This window comes from Schistocerca serialis, unplaced genomic scaffold (genome assembly GCF_023864345.2).
Source record: "Schistocerca serialis cubense isolate TAMUIC-IGC-003099 unplaced genomic scaffold, iqSchSeri2.2 HiC_scaffold_1182, whole genome shotgun sequence".
Classification (NCBI taxonomy): Eukaryota; Metazoa; Arthropoda; class Insecta; order Orthoptera; family Acrididae; genus Schistocerca; species Schistocerca serialis.
This window is the reverse complement of record NW_026047384.1, coordinates 70,001-75,000: the sequence shown is the minus strand read 5'-3', so window position 1 is coordinate 75,000 and position 5,000 is coordinate 70,001. Positions and strand designations below refer to the sequence as shown.

Genomic DNA, 5,000 nt, shown 5'->3' with positions numbered 1-5,000 from the left:
GCAAGCGCGGGTAAACGGCGGGAGTAACTATGACTCTCTTAAGGTAGCCAAATGCCTCGTCATCTAATTAGTGACGCGCATGAATGGATTAACGAGATTCCCGCTGTCCCTATCTACTCGCCGGGAAAGCGGTCTGCGTGGCGCCACCCGGGGGAGGTGTGTTGCCTCCCGATAACTGGGTTAAAACCGCCAGGAGACCCTCTGATTCCCTGAAATTTTGCCTTCAGCAGGGCTCAGAGGAACCTGAGTGGGGCGGGGACCGTAATGTCCTATCCCGTGGCCTTGACGTGGCCCTGGCGCTCAGTACCCCCACAAGATGGGGCGAAGCTAACACGGGAAGGGCCGTCCATGCATGACGTTAAAAGGCTAGCCCTTAACTGGGTGCAACCCACACTGGTCCGCACTGGCCCACCGTGAATTATCAAAAGCGGTGGGTGAGACATGGTCGGTCATGATCCCCCGGTACGTGTGGAGACCCTCCGGGGAACGTAACTCGGGTTTGAGTGCCGCACCGTCTCGTTGATGTCAAACTCCACGTATAAGACCCGGACTGACTCCTTTAACACCTTCCGGGCTGCGTTGATAGGTGTGGGTTGTCGTTGTGTCAAGGCAGGACGTAAAACTCCCGTCCTGGCAGGACGTTAAATGCCCCCAACCCAAGCGAAAGCAAAGGGTGCATGGCGCAGGGGAAGCTGCGTTACGGGAGGCATAACAACTGTCTCTCCTGAGTTGAGCGCGGTGGCTGGGCGAGGGTATGAGGGTAAGTCTCACGACGATCCCGGAACCCTGCGGTCTGGCCACTGCAGTTCCTCACGTCATGGACGACGTTAAAAGTCCCCCAACCCAAGGTGAAAGCAAAGGGTGCATGGCGCAGGGGGAGCTGCGTAAACAAGGACACAACACCTGTCCTGATTTTCCCGCGGCTGTACTCGCTGGGGAGGGATCGTGGCCTGAGCCGGCAAAGGCTCAGCGCCATGTCGGGGACTTCGACATGCTCCGCCAAACCAGGGCGTGGTAACACGTCCCTGGCTAGGTTAGATGGGGCCAGACCCCCGAAAGTCTGGGGGACCGACCCAGCACCTGGGTAGGGCTGGGTCTAAGGCCTTAGGGTGGAAACTCGGCCTAGTAGGGGGCGAAGGCCGAGAGGTGAATCCGCCTCTCCGGAATGCGCTGGGCATTTGCCGGGGAGGGACGGGAGAAATCTCCAGTGGTACAGTCGTGGAAGGGGACTAGTGCGCTGGAAACGGCGCGCTAAACCCGGCAGCTCACAAAGCTCTTGGTCCAGGGGCGGGACTGGTGAGCGAGCTGCACTAAGCCTCCCCCCATGCCAGAAGAGCCGGTCCGGGGAAAGAGACGGGCTCTCAACTTTTTTTGGTCTCTCTCAGAAATTATGGCGGTAAACACAGAGAGAGAGACTTCCGAGCGATGCGATGATAACGCAGACACTGAAATAAAGAGCGCAGCCGAAAGGCTAAAAGAAATAAACGCGCTACTAGTGACAGACAAAGGGAAGATGAGCAATGATAGGATTAACGAGATAAAGGATAAGTTGGCCTTGTGGGCAATAGCCCAAAGCCAACTAGAAGGAAGAATTAAAGAGTTGGAACGGCAAAACAAACAAATTACGACTGAAAGAACAAAGACATATGCCACAGTGGTGGCAGGAGGACCACAGAAACCACAAATAAACATGAAAGAGAGTATAGAAAAAGTGACAGCGAAGCAAGGAGTGGCATTATTTCTGAAACCAAAAGAAGGACAGAGTGTGAAAGAAGTGAAAGAAATATTTACGAGAGTAATAAACCCAACCAAGGCAAAAGTTAAAATAAATAAAGTAGTAATAGCTAAAAATGCAGTAATAGTGGAAACCCCCACACAGCAGGATAGGAACACTATAATGGGGCATAAAGACCTACAGAGATCTGTAATATGCGAAAAAACAAAGAAACGATGGCCATTAATGACCATATTTGATGTTTCGAACAGACTGACACCAGAAGAACTAACAGAATGTATTCACATGCAGAATTTCGAAGAAAAGATGAGCCTACAAGATTTTAAAAAGGAATTTAGACCGAAATTTAGGATGGGGAAAAAGGATAGAGATACGGGCCATCAAGTAGTTGAAGTTTCACCAACGTTAAGGAAAGAGCTTATACAAAGTGGAAGAATATATGTAGAATATAGTTCAGTGGCGGTCAAGGACTATTGTGTGGTACCCAGATGCCATAAATGCATGGATCTGGGCCATGTTCAGAAGTATTGTACTTGGGGTGACCCCACCTGTGGACACTGTGGAACAGATAACCACAACAAGAAAGAGTGCCCTGAAAAGAACAGGCCGGAAACATGTATACCATGTAATCGAAGAGGGAAAAGAAAATGTAGAGCACCAAACTCAAAAGAATGCCCCACATATCAGCTTTTACTAGGGAGATTAATACAAAGGACAGATTATGGAGAGTAAACCCCAAGAAAAAAGAAAGAAGCACAAATCACCTAGTAAGCAATTAAGGGATACACTAAGGGGCATAAAAATCAGGGAAGCAGTAGGGGCAAGGGAACAGGAGGCAAAAGGGACCACAGGCAAACAGCCTGAAAATAAGGGAACGGAAAACAACACACAAGACAATAAACAACACACAAAATGCACAGCACAAAACTGCATTGCTATAACTCCCATTAAAAGAACAACACAACCAAAAATATACCACCAAGAGACAATACAGGGGATAGGAAAAGAAAAACAAAAAATGACAGATACACAAGTACAAGCTGTATACACGAAAGAAGTACAAGTACAAAAACAAGGGCGACCTCGGTCGCCCATTTTTTATGACAGGAAAATGCAGATGGAAAGTAGGGATGGACAGTCAGAGGTACCAAAGACACAACGGGAATCATCGATACAAGACAAGAAACAAAACATAATGCAGGATGCACAAGTGCAGACACTACATATGGTAGATGCACAAGTACAAACAACGAACACAAGAGAAGCACAAGTACAAACAGAAGGGCGACCTCGGTCGCCCATTTTCCATAACAAAGAAATGCCGATGGAGGGCAGAAGTGGGCGACCAGAGGCGCCCCTGACACAACATATCACACCAACACAGAGACAGAACAAAGACACAGAAAAGAACAGTTCAGGAAAGAAATACGGACGACCTCGGTCGTCCGTTTACAATGAAAAGAAACTGCCGATGGAGGGCACGGACGGACGACCGAGTTCGCCCAAAAGAGATCAAGAAAATCAGAGACAAGATAAAAGCAATCAGACAAGCATGAGTGTCACATACAGGGCAATGGACCCTAAGGACACATATAAAATATGCGAGAACGCTCTACAGATGGCAAGATTAGAAGAACCTGGCCTGCTAACCACTGCACTTAGACAACTAGTGAGAGTGGGGCACAGAAACGGCTCGAGAATTACTTATCCAGCTCTGGCGGATGTAGACTGCATTCAGTTAGCAGCGGCAGGAATTCCAACGGAACATGAACAATTACAAAAAATAGTTAAACAAGTATATGAAAGACGAGGTTTAAAATTTAATCTAGATAACATATATACGCAAATGGTAACAACATACGGCCGAATAGGGTTTGACCCCAACAAAGAATGGCCAGCAGATCATTTCCATACATATCACCCATAATGGATCTCAGAGTTCTCCAAATAAATACAATGAGAAGTGCACACGTAAACTATGAATTACGTAAATTAGCGGAAGAACACAAAGCTGATATATTATGCATGCAAGAACCGTACTCCCGGGAGGGTAAAATCCCAGGAATGATAGCTACAGCACAAGTAATTATGAAAGGAGACAGACCGATGTCTGCAATAGTGATTCTAAATAGAAATATAAAAACAATAGTATTAAATCAATTCACAAATGAGCATATTGTAACAATTGAAGTACAAGCTACTAACATAAAATGGTATCTGGTATCAATTTATTGTCAGTACAGAGAACCTATAACTATGTATTTAGAACAATTAAAAGTAATATGCAGATCATTACAGGGTTATCAAGTAATAATTGCAATGGATGCAAATGCAAAGTCATTCCTGTGGCATAGCGGAGAACAAGATGAAAAAGGTCAAGAATTAGAAGATGTAATAAGTGAACTAAATCTAGATGTAATAAATACACCTAGTGATATACCTACATATTCAAATAGAGCAGGAGCAAAAACAAACATTGATATAACACTGGCGAATAATAGGGCTAACAACAAAATAGATAATTGGGAGGTACTGGAGAATGTAACAACTAGTGATCACAATGTAATTAAATATATACTAAAAGCAGAACAGAGGGTAGTGCTACAGGAATGGCTTTCAGAATATGACTACAAAAAAGTAGACTGGGAAAGACTCTCCCGGGAGTATAGCCCGCCGGAGCTGGATGAGGCTCTCGAGATTGATGAGATAGTGGAGCAGATAGTTAATAGCGTAAAGGAGGTAATTGACGCAGTCGTACCAAAGACAAGCAGAGTCCAAAGCGTCCACCCGGCACCATGGACTCCAGAACTAAGTGACCTACGTCAGGCTACGCGCAGGGCAAGACGCAGGTATCAGCGCACATTCAACCCACAAGATAGAGAATATAGACTAAACATATACAGGCAATACAGGGAGAGATATAGAAGAGAAATCATAGAAGTGAGGAAAAGAAGTTGGGAAAATTTTGTAAGAAATAACTTAGCAATGGATCCCTGGGGAAAGCCTTATAAGCTAGTAAGGGAAAAAATAAGAGCCCCAACAGTCCTCTCATCTATAAGAATACCGAATGAAAACAGAACGACCACAACAAGACAAGAGACAATAACGGTGCTCCTCCAAGCCCTGCTACCGGATGATGATCCCACTGAGGACACACCGGAGCAGGCAGCTATAAGAGAGAGAGCACAAAGAGAATATAATAACAACATAATAGTCTACCCCTTCTCACCGCAGGAGGTGGTAGAAGTGATATCAAACCTAAAAA

The 5,000-nt window shown here is 45.8% G+C and overlaps 1 pseudogene; it reads left to right on the top strand.

The window, feature by feature from the left end:
- Window positions 1-139, top strand: part of LOC126434170 (large subunit ribosomal RNA) — a 2,980-nt pseudogene extending 2,841 nt beyond the window's left edge.
- Window positions 140-5,000: the final 4,861 nt, after the last annotated feature.